This window comes from Sarcophilus harrisii, chromosome 2, assembly GCF_902635505.1.
Source record: "Sarcophilus harrisii chromosome 2, mSarHar1.11, whole genome shotgun sequence".
Taxonomy (NCBI): Eukaryota; Metazoa; Chordata; class Mammalia; order Dasyuromorphia; family Dasyuridae; genus Sarcophilus; species Sarcophilus harrisii.
The window spans coordinates 238,181,070-238,202,063 of record NC_045427.1 but is presented as its reverse complement, the minus strand read 5'-3'; the positions used below and the strand labels follow the sequence as shown (position 1 = coordinate 238,202,063).

General features: G+C 33.1%; 1 long non-coding RNA gene across 1 annotated transcript; it reads right to left on the bottom strand.

Annotated features, from left to right (window-relative positions):
* Positions 1–2,019: 2,019 nt before the first annotated feature.
* LOC116421113 lies at positions 2,020–12,543 on the bottom strand. The gene is made up of 3 exons (XR_004231429.1): positions 12,226–12,543; positions 11,501–11,558; positions 2,020–2,225 (listed from the first exon to the last, which is right to left on the bottom strand). It is a non-coding gene; the product is annotated as an uncharacterized LOC116421113 (long non-coding RNA).
* Positions 12,544–20,994: the final 8,451 nt, after the last annotated feature.

The following is a 20,994-nucleotide window of genomic DNA, read 5'->3' as shown; positions in this document are numbered from 1 at the left end:
ATAATTGTTTTTGATGTTTTCAAAGTCTTAAAAGACCTGTCATCTTTTTTAAGTAGCACTCAAATTCAAGTAAAGGACATTAGAGATTTTCAGAATGTCTATTAATGCCAATTATGGTTTGATTGACCTCATTGTCATTAAAATGTCAATTGATATTCCTAATAGTCTTGGAAAATATGAAGTTCATATGGTTTTTCTCTAGTCCATTGGACTTGAAGATAAACTAAAGTTCAAAATTTATTGCAAAAAGAGCTAAATGGATTATATTATATAAAAATCTTAACTCAGATTCTATTTAGTGTATAGAGAGCATACGTGTGTATATATATATATATATATATAGTGTGTATAAGAAAGAGAATTATAGTAAAATATTTTTTAATACATCATGGGGCAGAGTACAAGTTGGGTACTTGTTGAGATAATGTTATGTAGCTTATGGTCTAGCTGGAAAACAGAATATTTTTAGAATAACAAAATTATAAAAAAATTTTAAAATAAATTAAATAAAGCAATATGGCATAGTTAAAAGAGCTATGGTGAAAGACTTCAAGGAACTAGGATTATATCTTGACTTTACCGAGGACTATCAGCAAGCTGCTTGATTTTCCTGAGCTCAATTTTCCTACCTTTAAAATTAAGGGATAGATTTAGATGACTGTAGAGACTAAGAGGTGGAACATTCAATAGAGCACTGGTATTGGAGTCAGGATGATCTGAGTTCAAATTCAGCTTCAGATATTTGACATTTACTAGCTTTGTGACCCTGAGCAAGTCAATTAACGACTGTCTGCCTCAATTTCCTCTTTTATAAAATATTAATAATAGTGACTAACTCAGGGTTTTTATGAAGACCAAATGAGCTAAGAATGTATACAGGCTCTTTCCCAACCTCATAAGCACATATAAATATTCTTATTGTTATTCTCAATTTCGTTTTTTTGATGAAGATTTTATTTGAATTATTGAAACCTAGATTGTCAAGATAGGCAAAGAAGTATGTCCTGTATTATCCACAAGACTCCTAGTCCTGTAAACATTTTTGATCTAAATTAGATAATCTAAGCAAATAAAGAGGAATTCAAGAAAACCCTTCAAATCACATAGAGATTCTATTTGGCAGCAGGAAAATTCATTAGCTTTCCATTTCTTCAGTCTGAACACTCATTTAGAAGAAAAATGAATTGTTTACTTAGTAACCACATGTTATTAAAGGGGCATTTTTAAACACTGGAAGCTGAAATGCATTTGTAAAACTTCTACACCCAGACATCAGCTCTCATAATGTGAAAGCTATTTGTTTTGGCAATTATTAGCTTTGAGATAGATTTTCTGAAATTGGGAGTAAAGACTTCTCAGAGAGGATCCCAAACAAGTGCTAAGATTGCCCTACATAATGGAGATACACAACCCCAATTGTTTAATAATGGTGGGCCAAGGTACTATGGGCTTTTCTTTTACTTTGTTTTATTTTAATTTTACATTGTGTTATGTTATTCTATGTTATTTGTCAGGTTATATAATTTTCTATCACATCATCTCTTGCTATGCTCTTTTTACTAATTAGGATGAGGATCTAGAATGATTTTTTCTTAATTTCCAAGGAAAAGTCATCCCCCAGTTGAGAGAGATACTTTCCATTCTTTAACCTTATTAAATTGCTCTATTTCCTTCAAAGAAGTTCAAGTATCATTTCCGTGAAATGTTTCATTCTTCTCTCTGTGGGTCTGTCTTTCTGTCTCTTCTTCTGTCTCTGTTTGTCTTTACCTTGCTTTCTCTGTCTCTCTCATTAACTTGTATTTAACTATTCTATATCTATTTGCTCTATGTATACCAATTTATGTTAATTTTTAGTGTTCCTTTCATTTCATTAGAATGGAAGCTCCTTGTTAGTAAGAACTCATTCTTTCTATTTGTATCCCCAGCATCTATCACAGTATCTACCAAATAGTAATTGCTTAATAAATGGTTACTGACTGATTTATTTTGAAAGAAATATTTTATCTGTGTGCACACTCCTTGGTTGGAGTATTACAATAAATAAAGTGAGGACTGTTGATCTTTGGGGTGGAGTGGGAAGATAATAATCAATGTTCATATATTTAAAATGTGGCAGCTCTTCTCTCTCCAGATTGCTTTTTAGAGGTATTATAAGAAATCCAAGATACCCAGTGCTGATTTTGTATTTGAGGCTGATGAACTCTATTACAGTTGGAGGACAGTTCCTGTTGGAATCAAGAAGCATGAAAAGGCTACGTGAGAACTCTTTGAGCCAAAATAAGATGGATATATAAAGTCTCTTCACCTGGGTGACTTTCCTCTATGAATATGTTTGTGATTCTTATATATTTTATATTTCCCCAGAGGAAGATTATTTTCTTGGCTTATTCTGAAAGTGAACAAAGGTGTTGCTCAAAAATAGGACAGCTATCTTTGGCATTATCTCTGGTTCTCCTATATTCCCTCAGGTTTCATTCTGTCAGATGTTGTAGGACCCTAGTAGCCAAAAAAATCAAAAGCCATTGATTGAAACCTCTCCATGTTTCTGGAATTACTGTGGATTAAAAATTCTACATGATGTTGGCGGCCTTTTATTAATGAAACTCTGAACTTAGCGAGTCTTGTCCTTAATTAGGAAAATTATGGTATTTTTGTTGGACTACAATTAAAATATTGAATTTTGTAGTTTTATAAGACTTTATTGCATGTTTCACTTTTTATTTAATCTTTTGATCTGAAATGAAAACATGTTATTTCTTCAACAGAACATATCTAATGTCGGCTTTATGCTCTGCATTATGTAAATAACTGGGGATTCAAGGGTAAAAACAAAATAATGCCTGGACTCAGAAAGGTTACTGTCTTTTGGAAGGACCTAGCATGAATAGAGATGGCAGGATTTTATGCCCCGATGAAACACCAAATAGGATATTAATAGAGAAAACATTAAATAAAATATTTGATTCTGGGTAATTCCATAAGAATAGGTGCTGTGAAATAACGGTTTGGTCATGTATACTTATTGTGTATCTAATTTATATTTTAATATATTTAACATCTACTGGTCATCCTGCCATCTGGGGGAGAGGGTGGGGGGGTAAGAGGTGAAAAATTGGAACAAGAGGTTTGGCAATTGTTAATGCTGTAAAGTTACCCATGTATATAACCTGTAAATAAAAGGCTATTAAATAAATAAATAAATAAAAATTTAAAAAAAAAAAAAAAGAATAGGTTCTGTGTCTTCTATTTCTTGTGCATGTCTTATCATGTCTGGTGTGTAACTCAACACCCACTAGATGCTTAATAAGTTCTTTTTTTAAGTAATTGAGAAATACAACCCTGACATCTGTTCCTTCTGCTTCTTTTATATCATCTTCTGATATTTAAAATATCAAGTCTATAAAAAAAAAAAGTTTGGTCAGTTCTCTTTTGAAGGAATTTTGAGATAAATAGAAAATATTGTAAATGACTTGGATTATTTTGATCCTTACTTTAATTTTGCTTTTTAGTTGTATTCCCTATTTTTGTGTCTCTCGCTTCCTTATTTCAACTACTACTTCTTGTAAAGCAGTTGAAATAAAGAGAAAAATAATCCAACAAATGTCATATTGCCATAATCCAAAACTCCTGTTTGATTGGCTTAGCCTTTAGTTTAAAACTCCAGGAAGATATATAGTGAGTCAAAAGTAGGAAAATGTAGAAATGGAAGAAGTGATTAATTAAAATGCTTTAAAATAAAAATAATCAAATTTGGGTGTTTTCTTTTTCCTTTTCTTTGGGGGGGGGGTTATTCCAGTGAAAGTTACTTTTACCAGGGGCAGCTAGGTAGTGCAGTGGACCAGCCCTGAAGTCAGAAGGATCTAAGTTCAAATCTGGCCTCAGACACTTAACACTTCCTAGCTGTGTGACCCTGGGCAAGTCACTTAACCCCAATTGCCTCAAGAAAAGAAAAAGAAAGAAAGAAAACAAAAAGTTACTTTTACCATCATAGATATATGCATACATTTGTTTATTATTAAGGACTGTCAGCTCCATGAGGGCAAGAATTTACTTTGTTTTGTTTTTGTTTTTCAATACCTAAGAATGGTTAAATGAATTATACATAATAAGTATCTAATATATATTATTGATTTAAATTGAAATAAAGTCTTAAAGAGACCAGGGAGAAAAAATATGATTAGATAGTGTCCTTAAAATGAGGAAATGTTTCTAAAACATACAACCAAGGAATTAGGGGAAAAAAGAATCCATTAAACATAAGATATTTTTAAAGTCTAGAGTTAGGGAGTTGTTGTGTGTCTTGTTAAGGTAAAGAATTGGTTAATATCCAAATTTCAGAAATAATAACTTTGATAACAGTCATAGAAATAAAGAGATGCAATATGACATTAAAAATTCTGCTTAGATACCTTCTCCATTTATCAATATTGCCTAATAAATGTTGCCTCAGAAACAAGATTATCACAGTATTCATCAACTTCTCAAAACAGAACTCATTAATTCTGTAAAGTAACTCAAATTCTTCTCCTTTTATTTTGGAAAATGATTATCATCTGATTTCTTAAAGTGCAACTAGAAAAGAAACTAAAAGTCTTTGAAACTTGGAGAAAAATGAGTTTTTGAGGTCTCACAATTCAAATCAAATGCAATTCATTGCAATACAATGTGATTCAACAAATATTTATTAAGGAAGACACATTTAGGAATTTAAAAAAAGAAAAAAAAATCTCTGCACTTAAGGAACTTATATTTCATTGAAGAAAAGCAGCATAGAAGGTGGAACTTGTAAAAACACATAATTGTGTTTCTTCTTTAACTATGGCTTATTGCTTTAATTTTTTTCTTATTTTATTGCTACAGTTAACAATTTTAAGTGTCATATTTCTCTGTCAAATAAAAGAGGGGACAATCAAGTTCTTGTTTCAACATTCCTAAATTTATTAAAAAGAATTCTATACAACTATCTTTACAAATAATGGTAGCTGTTGTTATTAAATATATAGTATTAATCATTTTAAGGGAAAAATTCATTCATTCCCATGTTTCCTAGTAATTTTATGCCAGAATAGGTGTTAAAATTTCTTAAAAGCCTTTTTGCACCTATTGATACATTATATGATTTTTGTTGATAGTGTTATCTGTAAGGTTAATTAAGTTTATACATTTCCTAATATAAAACTAGTCCTATATTACTGGTATAGGCTGAAACTGGTCTTACTGCAAAATCTTTTTGATGTATTGTTTTAGTCTCATTGATAATATTTTAAGTGTTATCTATGACATTGGGGATATTAATCTGATTTTTCTTGTTCTGTTTTTATTTTTCTTGATTTATGTTACAAGACCATATCTATGTCATAGATGAAATTTTCATGACATCCCTTCTTTTGCTATTTTGTCAAACAATTTATATAGCTCTGAAATAAGTTCTTTGAATCATAGAATTGACTTATGAATCAATTTTCCCCTATGCAAATTCATTTATATCTTGCCACATTTCTTCCTCTGAATTTGTTTAAATTCTTTATTTCTTGTTTTTTTTTTTTTTTTAATTTGGAAATCTCATTTTGGGGAGTAAATATTCATTTATTTCATTTAAGTTGTTGAGTCTATTGACATGTAGTTGAACAAAATAGTTCCTAAGTATGTCTTTTATTTTTCTCCATTTGTTGTGATTTGTTCTTTTTTAAAAATCTTTGATACTGTAATTTGATTTTCCTCTTTTTTTTCTAAGGCAATTGGGGTTAAGTGGCTTTCCCAGGGTCACACAGCTAGAAATTGTTAAGTGTCTGAGGCCACATTTGAAGTCAGGTCCTTCTGACTTCAGGGCTGTTACTCTAACCTCTGTGCCACCTAGCTGCTCCAATTTTCTTTTTTAAAAATAAAATTAGTTAATAACATATCTTTTTGTTTGTTTTTAAAAAATAGCTCCTATTAGATTTACAATAGGTGGATCTGCAAATGGGTATAATCCTTCTGAAAAGCATTTTTAGAATGATACACAGAAAGTTAATAAATAATGCATACTGTTTGACTCAGCTAAAAACAAGGAGGAAGAAGCTAGGACTCAAAAAGCTCTGAGAACTCTGTTTGGTAAAGTAATTGTGATTCTGAGGACTGATTAAACATGCAATCAATTACAGAGGTAACTTTAACTTGCATACAGAATATTATATATTCCTATTTAGATATCGAGATTATTTATTTTGCTTGCTTATGTTCAAGAAATTTGTTTTTCTTTTCTTTTCCTTTTCTCCAAGGGAGTAGAAAGGAGAGAAAACATGTTTGTTTTAATAGAGAGGTGAGAGGAAGATGCTACACTTGTGAAATGCTGCATGTCATTTCAGATGAAATCAATGTATTTTCATTTATGCCCTTTTTTTGCTTTTTTACAAGAGAACTATCATAAAATGAAAAGAATTTTGTAAAGGTCTGCAGTATAAAAGCATTTACCAATAAATTTATAATAAAAGAAGGTTATATTTGAATTACACAATGAAAAAAGCAAGGGATTTCTAAGCCACCTACAGATTTGGTTTTGGTGATGTTTGAGAAATTGAGGGTTAGAAATGTGATTAGAGTAGCTATGATATAGATAGTAAGGTTAAGGATAGTTATAGTAGAGTTAATCTGAATAATAATTGCTATTCAGCCTATGTGGGCAATGGATGAGTAGGCTAGAATCTTTCATAGGTGGGTTTGGTTGAGTCCTCCTCAACCACGTCAAATAGTAGATAAGATTGCAAGAGGCAGGAATAAGGTTTGAGCATTCCAGATGTAGTTCATGGTCAATTGCCTCTAAAAAGCATTTTGTGTTCATTTCAACCTGACAGAGAAAGCCCTACTTTGATGTCAAAGTAAAATGTCATTTTAATGGTGACATGATGAAAAGAGTTAATAAAGATTTAACCTAAGCTATTTAGAAACATACTTTTGGTTGTTATTTTTTTTCTAATGCTTTGTAAGAAGCTTTTGATAATATGGCTTAAATATTTTTGAAATCAATCAAGAAAGAGGTATTTATTAAATACCTAATATATGCTAGTCATTGTGGTAGGTTACTGTTGGGAAAACAACAAATACTAGTCCTCCTATTACTACAAAAATGAGGAGCCAGTATATCTATACTGATACATTTAAAATAATGAAAGGTAATTGAAATATGAGGAAGAAGAGGAAGAGGAGGAGAAGGAGAAGGAGGAGGAAGAAAAGGAGGAGGAGGAGGAAGAAGAGAGAGAGAAAGAGAGAGAGAGAGAGAAGCAAGCTGTTGGTGTGAAATAGTTAAAAAAAGGTTTAATACTGGAAATGGTGGTTGGACTGGTTCTTGAAAGAAGTAAGGGATTTTGTAAGAAGCAAGAGCAAGAGGTTTCCAGTGGTGGGAGGATGGAAAAGTCTCAGAGATGGAAGAATGTGATGTACAAAAAGGGAAATTTGCAGTCTAGGTTTACCAGACTGCAGGAAGGAGAAAAAAGCTGATTAGACAGTCTGTCAGAGTCTGTTTTGGTATCTCACTGGATCCTGTATATCTTTTGCTCTGGCACTTCTTCCACTGGAAAAAAATCACTATTGTAGTCTTCCCTTCATGCTTCCTATGACCCTTCAATAGGGGACCTCTTCAAAGTCCCTCATCACTTCTCCCCTCTACCTTTTTTAAAATATATCTTGGAGGGTGGAGCCAAGATGGCAGAGAAGGCACACATGAATTTCTAAGCTCACGACCAATTATTAAATTCAGCCTCAAAATAGTGCTTGACTGGTAAAAATTCACAAAGATTAGAAGTACAACAACTTACCAGCCAAAGATAATCTGGAAGATCGCCAGAAAAGGTTTGTCCTGAGTGGCCAGGAACAGACCAGTACAGGCAGGGATAGAACTACAGACAAGCATATTGAGCACAACCGGCAGGGGCAGCCTCTGTGGTTAGAAAATTTACAGAGATGACTCTGCCATAGGCTGACTGCTCTGCCTTGGTTGAAAAGCAGTAGACCAGCAGAGAAATTAAAGCCAAGGTAGAGGGTACTCTAAAAAACACCAGAACCTAACAAGAACCCAACCAAAACCAGAAGTGACTCAGCATAGACCACAGCACAGCTATGCAGCTGCATTCTGCAGCACAGCCGGGGCAGTCACAAATCTTCACAGCAGGGAATCACAGCCCAGGGAAGTGGGGGGCTTGGCCTGGGATAATAGAACTTCCACAGTGGGACTGTGCTTCCCTGGGCAGAGACACTTCTGGTCCCTGCGGGGCTATTTTCTGGTCAACTGCTAATACCCACAGTCCAATAGTGGGCTTTGGCTTGGGGTAGTGACACTTCCACTGCTAAGCCTCTAGCCCCAGGGCAGTCATTAATCTACACAGTGGGGTTCTTCACTGGGCATTTCTGCAGCTCGTTCCTCCCCCCAGCCCCGGCCTGAATCACTTCCAATGGGGAACTTTTTCCCAGAACATTCCCAAAGCTCAGCCATTCTTTGCAGCTCATTTGCAAGACAGCTACTGCCCATATATGATCTGCAGAGGAAGCTGGTAACCTCTTTGCCCTGAAGGCAGACCCTACAGACTTTAAAAAAATGAGTAAAAAAATCAAAAAGACAATTGATAGGTTCTATACAGAAAGAGAGCAGGTTTTCAACGCCAAGGAGACTAATAGCAAACAGTCTCCAGACAATGCCCCAAAGAGGGATGTTACCTGGCCCCCATCACATAATGCTCTCCTAGAAGAGACCATTAAAAATCTTAAAAGAGAGCTAGAAGAAAACTGGGGAAAAGAAAGAGCAGCTATGCAAGAGAGTAACAACTTCCTGAAATGTGAATTGGAAAAGGTAAAAAACTCCCAGAAAGTGTAGGGAAACAGAAGTTGTGAATTGAAAAAGGTAAAGAATTCCCAGGAAAGTAGGATTTGTGAATCAGAAAAGATAAAGAACTCCCAGGAAAGTAGGATTTGTGAATTGGAAAAAGAAAATAACTCACTAAAAAAAGCTAATGAAGAAAATAACTCATTAAAAACCAGACCTTAACAAACAGAAATAAATAATTCATTAAGACATCAAGAATCAGTCAAGCAAAACCAAAAAAATGAAAAATTATTAAAAATGTTAAATACCTACTGAGGATTATTGGACTTCCCGAAAATTATGATAAAAAAGAGGCTAGATACTAGAGCCATTTTAGAGGAAATCATTAAGGAGAACTGCCCACACATAATAGAATCAGAAGGTAAAATAGTCATTGAAAGAATTCATCAAACACCTGAAAAAAGATCCTATAGATCACCAACAAAATCCAACAATTAGAGTTACAAAGAGAAATTCCATTTAAAGTAACTACCAATAGTATAAAATATTTAGGAATTTATCTGCCAAGGAAAAATCAGAAAGTATCTGAGCAAAACTACAAAACCCTTTCCACACAAATAAAGTCAGATCTAACCAACTGAAAAAATATTAAATGCTCTTGTATAGGGCAAGCAAATATCATAAAGATGACAATACTACCTAAACTAATCTATTTATTTAGTGCTATACCAGTCAGACTCCCAAAAAACTATTTTAATGACTTAGAAAAAATAACAACAAAGTTCATATGGAAAAACAAAAGGTCAAGAATTTCAAGAGAACTAATGAAAAACAAATCAAATGAAAGTGGCCTAGCTGTACCGGATCTAAAATTATATTATAAAGCAGCACTTACCAAAATCATTTGGTATTGGTTAAGAAATAGATTAGTTGATCAGTGGAATAGGTTAGGTTCAAAGGACAAAACAGTCAATAACCTTAATACTCTGGTGTTTGACAAACCCAAAGGCCCCAGCTTTTGGGATAAGAACTCACTGTTTGACAAAAATTGATGGGAAAATTGGAAACTAGAATGGCGGAAACTAGGCATTTACCCACACTTAACATCATACACCAATATAAAGTCAAAATAGGTTCATGACCTAGGCATAAAGAATGAGATTATAAATAAATTAGAGGAACATAGGATAGTTTACCTCTCAGACTTGTGGAAGAAGAAAGAATTTATGACCAAAGAAGAACTAGAGATCATTACTGGCCACAAAATAGAAAATTTTGATTATATCAAATTGAAAAGGTTTTGTACAAACAAAACTAATGCAGACAATATTAGAAGGGAAACAATAAATTGGGAAAACATTTTTACAGTCAAAGATTCTGATAAAGGCCTCATTTCCAAAATATATAGAGAATTGACTCTAATTTATAAAAAATCAAGCCATTTTCCACTTGATAAATGGTCAAAGGATATGAACAATTTTCAGATGAAGAAATTGAAATTATTTCTGGTCATATGAAAAGGTGTTCCAAATCATTATTGATCAGAAAAATGCAAATTAAGACAACTCTGAGATACTACTACACACCTGTCAGATTGGCTAAGATGGCAGGAAAAGATAATGCGGAATGTTAGAGGGGATATGGGAAAACAGGGACACTGATACATTGTTGGTGGAATTGTGAATACATCCAGCCATTCTGGAGAGAAATTTGGAACTATGCTCAAAAAGTTATCAAACTGTGCATACCCTTTGATCCAGCAGTGTTACTACTGGGCTTATATCCCAAAGAGATTTTAAAGAAGGGAAAGGGACCTGTATGTGCAAGAATGTTGTGGCAGCCCTCGTTGTTGTGGACAGAAATTGGAAACTGAATGGATGCCCATCAGTTGGAGAATGGCTGAATAAACTGTGGTATATGAATGTTATGGAATATTATTGTTCTGTAAGAAATGACCAGCAGGATGATTTCAGAAAGACCTGGAGAGACTTATAGGAACTGATGATGAGTGAAATGAGCAGGACCAGGAAATCATTATATACTTCAACAACAATACTATATGATAATTCAGATGGAGTGGCCCTCTTCAATAATGAGATGAACCAAATCAGTTCCAATACAGCAGTAGTGAATTGAACCAGCTACACCCAGTGAAAGAACTCTGGTAGATGATTATGAACCACTACATAGAATTCCCAATCCCTCTATTTTTGTCTGCCTGAATTTTTTATTTCCTTCACAGGCTAATTGTACACTATTCCAAAGTCTGACTCTTTGTATAGCAAAATAACTGTTTGGACATGTATACATATATTGTATTTAACTTATATTTTAACATACTTAACATGTTTCGGTCAACCTGATATTTGGGGTAAGGGGTAAGGGGAAGGAGGGGAAAAGTTGGAACAAAAGGTTTTGCAATTGTCAATACTGAAAAAATCCCCATGCATGTATCTTATAAACAAAAAGCTATAATTTTAAAAAAAAGAATATCTCAGAAGACACCAATGTACCATTCAGATTTTTCATCTATTATCCTTAATTCTCTCTTTGTGACCAAATAATCTCCTTCCCTGCTCATACTATATATATGTAATGTATAGCTATTGAGTTTTAAATATTCACTAATAAATATAGACAAGAATTATAAATTCCAGAGTTAAAATCTGATAGTAACATTTAGAGTAAAACAAAGGATATAATCACCTTAAATCAGTCCACATGTTTTCTTTTTCTTAATTCCATGTTATATTATGTTCAAATTCTATTTAAGGAAACATAACACAAAGTTTAGAGTTTTCTAATCAGCTTTTGATTACTTTACTATTGTTAATTATCTAATTGTGGCATTAATATATATTTAAACTTATTTAGATAAAAACTTACATAGTAGTTAATTAAAATGATTAAGGGAATTAGGCTGTTCTAGTTCACTTGACATTAGATTAGCTAGAAACTGACTGTGCATGGAAAAGAGATGTTTTGGTTATTTTTATTATAGGCCAGATAACATGACCCAATTTTCAACACCACAATCAATTCTGAATGGCTGAAGAATTTTCCTTAAAGCATGAAATAGAGGTTATGTTATTTAACACTGTTCAGAATAAGAGTTACAGCAAAAAGCAATTAAGTTCATGTATTGTGTAGATTCATGGAAGTAGGAACCAGTTAAATAAAGATGGGAGAGAGTCTGGCATGCATCTGCTTAAGAGTCCAACTACTCTGTTGGAGTATGTTATACAACTACACTTTGTTCTAAGACTGAATAGAGTAACACAGATTTGTATGTTGTGCACATGAAACACCCTCCTGGGAAGCCGCCACTTTGTTATTGGCGACACTGCCAAGGGAGTGTTGGTTCTCTTCCTGACCCCAGGATTTCCAAGGAGGTAATACGGTATGTGATATTCCATATTCCATTGTCTTACCATTTCTTAATTAGCTTTGTTAAATGGCCCTTCAGTATCTCTAAAAGGTAAAGTAGAAAGGAATAAATATTATCCTTGTAGTATTTTCCCTGTGGATGAAGGCTGATTCTCAGCAACTCATCTAATTTAACTAAAGATATAGGTGGTGGATTGAGACTTTTTGAAGATCTTAGCTTAAAAAGGCCAAGGTCTCTCATTCCATCCAAGACCATCTTCAGTCATCTTGATCTCCATCTTGTCACTGGAACCAGATGACTCTAGAGAGGAAAGTGAGGCAAGTGACCTTGCCCAGCCCTCCATCACTGAAATCTAATTTACTTAAATGTCATGATATCACCTCCTGGATGTCATGGTCCTCTTCAAGAACAAAGGACAAACAACACCATCTCAAAAAGTCCTTTCATTTCCAAACATTCCAGGAATTTATTCTTTCTTGTGGTTTCTATGACTACATTAAAGGTAGAATTCTAAATCTGGGATCTGTGAAATATATCTATTTCATACACACATATATCTATACATGTGTACATATATTCTATGTATGTGTATGTGTGTAGATATTGTGTATAGATATACATATATATTAAAAACTGCATTTTAATATAATTAATATAATTTCTTTCATCATCCTATTTATTTTATTTTATGGATATAAATACACTATTCTGAGAAGGGTTCTATATATATCCTTTACCAGATTAACCAAGGAGTCAATGATACACACTCTGATATTGTGAAGTATAAATTATTTCTAACTAAATTCTGTTTTTCCTTATTTTGTTGGTTGGTGAATTTGGCATTAGAAAAGTACAACTATTATTAGACCAAAAGAAACATTAAGATAAGTAGTAGTTTGAGGCACTGCCCATGTCACCAAATACTACAGCAAATCAGCCACTTATCTGTGGCCCTTATACAAGAGCATCTAAAAATCCTATAGGGCAGAGTGATCCCAATCTGGGGAATACAGTTGGCTTATCTCTGATCCTGCCTGCTTGACCTTTAAAGATTTGAAAACTGCACAAACATTCAATGTTGAACTTTTTTTCCACAGATGCACTAGCTAAAGCTGATAGCTTAAACTCTTTCTGATCTACTTTATGATCTCAGTCTGAATTCCTCAGAGCACCACTAAAGATTAAACTTTGTGATTTCTAAGTGTCATTTTAATTGATCATCCTACTCAATAATGTTACAGGTAGGATGTGTAGGTTCTGATACCTGATAACATTGCCCATTTAAGTAGCAGAAAGAATATGACCTCTACCCAAGAATACAAAAGACAGGTACTACCCATTTCTCTGAGACTCAGAGTAAATGGTTTATTTGGCTTTTCTCAATTCAACATAGTCTTTGCCTCTGATTCCAAGGATTTTTTCCTCCTCAATAGTATTTTATTTTTCCAAATATATATAAAAATAGTTTTAAACATTTATTTTTGTAAGATTTTACATTCCAAATATTTTCCCTTCCTCCTTTACTACTCAAGACAACAAGCAGTCTGATATAGGTTAAATGTGTGCTATTCTTTTAATTGTAGCTCCATATTTGTCACATTGTTCCAGAAAAATCAGATTAAAAGGGGAAAAAAACATGAGAAAGAAAAAAAAAAATAAAAAATGTTGAAAATACTATGCTTCAATTTATCTTTAGTCTTCATAGTTTTCTCTCTGGATATGGATGGCATTTTCCATCCCAGGTCTTGAAATGCTTGTGATTCCTACTTTTGAATGAGTGAATAAATGAAAAATCATTTAAGTAACTACTATACTTCAGGTTTTGTAGTAAGCCTGAAGCTATGGGGGGATAGATGAGATAGTCTATGCTTTGTAGAAACTTGAATTTCAGTTTTATAGGAATGAATAAGGAAGGAAGACTTTACTAAGGAATCACAAGATCAGCAAGTGATATCACAGGACAAGTGATTGACATATCCTGTATAGAAACAGTAGTTGTATTTATTTGATGGTTTCTCTCAATCCAAGAGGTATAAGGTGAGAGATAACATGGGGTAGGATACAGAAGAAGTTAAATGCAAAATGTCAAAGGATAGATATAAAATATAGTCTGGGGGAAAGCTGGGGGGAAATTGTCTCTTTATATGTTACAAGTGGTAGGGAGAGTCACTTGTTTTATTCTCTCAACTCTTATTTAAACTAAGACCCAGATTCAATCCATCAGGTGGTTACTCATTTCTTTTGAATCTGATACACAGCTTCTTATCCAAATTCCTCTTTCACATAAACTTATCCTCTGGTTTCTGATTAATGCCAGATGATTATTTGCAACCTCAAACTTGTAAAAATATACACTTTGATTTTCAAAGGAGCAGAGACCTAATAATATCTGAAATTTGTTGCATCCACTACCACTGGATAGAGGTGAATGTGACATGGAGGTATTCTTACCTAGTCAGTAATGAGTCTTTCATTTTGAAGTTAGGTAGTGAAAAAATACACATTTCTTACAAACTATGTAATGTATGCATATCTCACATAATTAAAACTTACTTTTCCAGACTCATTCAATCATATTATGTATATAAATTATTATCAAGATAAACAAGTAGATATCCTCACTGTCAAAGAAGTTATTTCCACAATATCCAAATGCAAAAGGAATTCCCTCTAGATGCACTTCCAGATGGTTTACCAGATGTCCCTATTTGCACAGAATATTTAACTGATTACGTCAAGCCTCCAGATCCAGGCTTCCTCAGTGAGATACAAAGACATTCAAAACTGATAAAGTACATAATCTTCAGAGAAAAAACTAAGTTGATTACTTTATATTTTTTAAATCATTATTTATTTATTTTTAACATTCCTTTCTTTTTAAATTTTGGATTCCAAATTCTCTCCCTCCTTCACATCCTTCCCCATTCACTGAGAAGGCAAGCAAAATTATATCAATTGTACATATGAAATCATACAAAATATATTTACACATTAGCCATATCACCAAAAACATAACAATAATAGCAATATAAGTCATATTTACATGATATCTTATGATTTGCAAAAGGCTTCACATGTTATTCTAATGAGGAGTCATATAGGTGGTTTGATCCATAGAACAGAGGACTTGGAGACAGGAAGACCTTGTTCAAATTGTGACTGTAATATTTACTACTTAGTTGAATGGTCTTGACCAAGTCATTTAAGCTCCCAGATCTGCACAGTTTCCTCTTCTGCAAGATGGGATAATAATAGCAGTTACCTTATAGAGTTATTGAGAAAATTAAACAAGATAATATATAAAGCACTTCAAAAAACCCTATAATCCTATATAAGATTAAAGTTAAGCAAGAGATGAAAACAGGAACTTTCTGAGGTGGTATTTAAATTCAAATTTTCTTAACTCCAAACCAAATGCTCTATCCATTTTACTGCAATGCTGCTGTTATCTTTTTCATGCTATGCAATTAAATGGGGAGAATTAGCTTTTTAGTACAAATATCTTGACTATATATATTGAACAGGCATTAAAGATGGACAATAGCTGTGAGATATCTCTGACACCTGGGAGATTAAAATGAAGAGGAAACTCAGCAAGATTATAACTGGGAAATTGCTTGGCATTTTCAATGAAGTTAAACTGATCCCTAATATCAAAGATCATATTTTAAGCACCAACATTCTATGCATAATGCTACAATCTATAAAATTGCTATGAATCATCGAATACCCCAATCTTGGAAGAATCAAAGTTGTAGGAGAAACAAAAGAAGAGATATATAATGTGCTTAAGTAGTCTGTAAGTACATCAATGATGATAATTTATCTTTAAAATGTGGTATAAAAAATGACATACAAAACTGACTTATTATTTCATTAATGTAGAGAATTCTCAGTGAAAAAAGAATGCCCTCTAGAAATGTAGATTCATAACTTCTTTATACCCCACAGTATTAAAGAGTTGCAGGCAGACAGTACTTTTATTATTTTTTCCAAGTTCACACAAGTAGGATGAGCCATGAGACCTTGCTGATGCTAAGGCTGTCTACTGAGAAGAATGAAAACCATGAAATATAGAGTTTCTGAGTCATTAATAATAAATTTATTAATTAGATTAGCAAATAATCAATAAATTTATGGTCAGTGTTCTTTCTCCATAACCAAAGGCAAAACCATGGAGATTTCTGAAAGCTTAAAGTTACTTAGCTTAAATAGAGTAAATATTCTTCCTAAAGTCTTATTCACAGTCTTACATTTGTTTACAAAGCTGTGTTTTATTTTGTTTTGTTTCTTTTCACACCAGTAAAAATACAAAGGACAATTTAAGCCCTACCTGGACTAAATAATGAATTTCAAATGAGTGGGGTCAGATCCAAAATGATTAAGTTTTGAAAGGCATAAGATATCATTTTATAATGATATGAGATATACAAATATAAATAATATTATAAATAATATATAAATACAATAGCTGACATAATTCATTAAATCTGTAATCTAATAATAACACATCTAAGAGCCTTCTAACAGATCTTGCTGATTTCAGCCTTCCCCTCTTCATTCTTGATATACACATTGTATAAGGATGAAAACCTTTCTTTAAAAAAAAAAGCAAAATGTTGTTTTCCAGTCTTTCTTTTTTTTTAATTAAAGCTTTTTATTTTCAAAATATATACATTAATAGTTTTCAACATTCACCCTTATAAAACCTTGTGTTCTAATTTTTTCCTATCTTTTCTCTTCTCCCCTCCCCTAGACAGCAAGTGATCCAATATATGTTAAACATATACAATTCTTCTATACATATTTCCCATATCATTCTGCATTAAAAAAAAATCAGATTAAAAAAGAAAAATATGAGAAAGAAAACAAATTGCAAGCAAACAACTACAAAGAAAGTAAAAATACTATGCTGTGGTCCACCCTTAGTTCTCAATCCTCTCTCTAAGTGCAGCTGGCTTTCTTTATCATAAAACCATTGGAACTAGCCTGAATCATCTCATTTTTGATGAGAGCCATGTATTCAGATCTATATCTTTCTATCTAAATATATATATATATATATATATGAGAATATGTGCATATACATTTATAAGTATATATGTATATATACTTATAAGCATGCTAAATCTATATGTGTATATCTTTGTGTAAATTAATACAAATATATAAGAACATATATGTACATATATTTATATATGTTTGTATACATGGAATATCCCTCATTAGAATGCAATATCCTGAAGATAATGGCTTTCATGTCCCTCCCCCCTTCCTCCTTTGGGTTCTCTATAAACTTAGTACAGTGTCTTGTATACAGTGGGTATTTCATAAGTGCTTATCTAATTAAATTCCATTGAATATCTTTGATGGTGGTATTTTCTGGTTCTCATCTTGCACAATTTTTGTATGAAAACCTCCATTGAGGAGCTACCCAGTGCATCTTTCTCTTGTTTACTCTAATAAAACATCTTGAAAAATTTTGATGTAGAAAATATGCTGCCCAAGTCATTTTTTCTGAGTCAGAATGATCTTTCTTACAATATAATGTATCTAATGTTTCGAAAGATTCAACCAGGATGGATGACAGTATTAATCAAGATGTTCAGCCTCCTCCTGAATCAGAATGTACTACTTTGGTGACAGGTAAACCATATTGTTCTAAGCAAGTTTGTCTCATCTCTGGTAGACAGATGTTGCAACTGATTAAATTTGAAGGTGAAAGAATATATGTAATTTCATTATCTTCTCTGAGTGGGTGTAAGCAAAGATAATCTTATTTTCTCAAGTGGAAGAATTGCTGCAATAAGTAGGGGAAAATTGTTGAGCTGAGGGCAGTGCAGAGTGATAGATATTAATGACACCCCCTGGCTTGATGTTTGGCCACATCACTAACACCTCGTTTTAACATTATCTTAGTGTGTGTGTGTATGTGTGTATGTGTGTGTGAAAAATGCCTTAGAAATGCACAGTTTTATATAGTAAGTCCCCTTTGGGTATCTCTAAGACATGATGCATTAGTAAAACTGATGAGACAAAAATGAAGATATTCCATTAATGTTCAAGTATTCTCCACATCCCTCTGTCTCTCTCTCTGTCTCTCTCTGTCTTTCTTTGTCTGTCTCTCTGTCTCTCTCTGTCTCTGTGTGTGTGTGTGTTCCTCCTTTCTCTGCTTCTGTGTGTCTCTGTCTCAGTTTTTATTTCTCTATCTCTCTCTCCATGTTTTTCTCTGTCTGTCTGTTTCTCCCTCTCACCTCATTGAAAAATAAAAAAAAATTCTAGATGCAAATAAACAAGAAGCTTTAGTTTTTTATCCAAAATTTTAACTTACTACTCATTAAATGCATTTCCCCTTTTTCTTGTTTAAAATAGAACAGTTTTATCATTAAATATGAGAAAATCCTAAAGAAATCAAAAATCGGCATAACTCTAAAATATTCTTGACAGTAAATGAGAAATGTATCAGTACATTAAATGGTCATTTATAAGGCTGGATTATTTTTGCTTCTTTGTTCCATGCAACCCTCCAACCTTATCAGAAACAAAATTTAGAAGGACAAACAATATTATTTTTACTGAAACATGATATTTACATAAGAGTTTCCATGCAAGCTATACAAAATGGTCACAAGCTTTTCTTGATCTTTCTTTCAATTAGGTATGAAAACAATTTTTTTACTTATAATTTTGGTTTTTTTATTTAACTTTTAGGTCCAAGTCCTTCCTCTGTTCCCTCCTCTTCCCCCTCATTGAGAAGGCAAGTAATTTGACATAGATTATATCCTGCAGTATTCCAGCCTAAGATATTTTGAAAGAAGTTCAGGAAAGGGCTCGCTGAATTGATGAGGGAGAGCTGGGAGAGGGGGAAGGAAGGTGGCAATGCAGCACAGGACTATTGCAGGGACCCAGGACGGAATGGTCTTCATTCAGTGGAGAAATCTTCTTGGAGGCTGTTAGCAAAATCAGCAATACCTTTCAAGAAAAAAGATGGACATAAGTGAATAAGTGAATTTCATTTATGTTTGATGAAGAGAGTTGAATAGAAAAATTGATCTTTAAATACAGAACTTGAGATGAGTTTAAAAAGACAAAAAGGAAAGAAAAAAACCTTTTTAAAGGTTGAAAAGTTTACATCCCTATATGGAAAGATGATATGTTTAACTCTTAAAATGGTATCTTTGTTAGGGGTATACTTAGAGGATGTAGATATAATTGGCTTTATTGTGATGATATAAAAAAGAAACTAGGGGTAGAAAAAGGATTGTACTGGAAGAAGAAAGTGGAGGTAAAATGGGATAGATTACAACACATGAAGAAGGAAAAAAAGGCCTATTACAATTGAGGGAAAGAAGGGAGGATTAGCATTGTGAGAACCTTAATCTCATTGGATGTGGCTAAAAGACAGAATATCAAACATACTTAACTTTCACTAGAGAAACTTGTCTCACCTCCAGGGAAATAGAAGGGGAAAGGGGAAAGGAAAGGGAGAGGCTAATAGAAGGAAGAACAGAAGTAGAATGGGAAAGAGATAATAAAGGAGGAAGTAATATAAAAAGGAGGACTGATAGAGGGAGGTGGTTCGCAGAAACAAAATACTGGGAAGGAGGGAAAGGAAGAAAGGATAGAGAAAAGTATAACTTGGCAAAAATAAGATGGTGGGAAACATAGATATAATTTTAACTGAATGTGGAAGAAATGAAGTCTCCCATAAAATGAAAACAGATAGCAAACTGGATTAAAAGCTAGAATCCTTTAATATGTTGTTTACAAGAAATGCATTTAAAGCAGAGTGACATATATAGAGTGAAGATAAGAGACTGGAGCAGAATCTATTATGCTTTAGCTGAAGTTAAAAAAAAAATCAGGGATAATCATCTTGATCTCAGATAAAGCAAAAACAAAAATAGATCTAATTGAAAGAGATAAGGAAAGAAACTATATCTTGCTGAAGGGTACCAAAGATAATGAAGTAAAATCAATACTAAGCATATATGCAGCAAGTGATACAGCCTCCAAATTCCTAGAAGAGAAGTTAAGAGAGTTTTAAGAAGAATTGGACAGCAAAACTATACTGCTAATTGATCTCAACCTTTCTCTATCAGTACCTATAATGTCCAGACTAGCTCTTTGGAGGGCCTCAGGATCATTCAGATTCAGGATCAATCAAAATCCTTGGTCTTTAGGAGAAGTGAAGGAGGCAGGCAAATTGCTACATGCCTTGCAAAAGATAAATCCTGGACTCTGGAGTCTGGATCCTGAAGTTCTCTTTCCTCAGAATTCTGTATCAGAGAGGCTCTGATCCTTTATCTCCTTGCCTCTGATTACCTCATCACAACACATTCAACAAGCTGCAATCATGAGGAGAGCCATTACATCACCATATGTTTATAGAATCATCATCACACCTTGAGTAGGTAATTAGTCTTAAGTGCTCTGCTGTCTTAGATTCAAATATACCTTTTCAGAGTTCCATCCCTCTACAAAAACCATATAAATCAAACCACAAAATACAAATTTAAGGATGTAAATAGAATTTTTGAAAAGTTAGATATGATAGACCTTTGGAAAAAATTGATGGAAACAGAAAGAAATATACTTTCTTCTTGTGGGTACATGGAATGTACACAAAAAGTGACCATGTATTAGGGGCATAAAAACCTCAAAATCAAATACAGAAAGGCAGAAACAGTAAACACATTTTTTCAGATCATAATGCAATAAAAACTACATGTAATAAAAGGCCAGGAAAATGCAAATAAAAGTAAATTGGAAACTAATTTGATCCTAAAGATGGGGTGCAACAACAAATCAT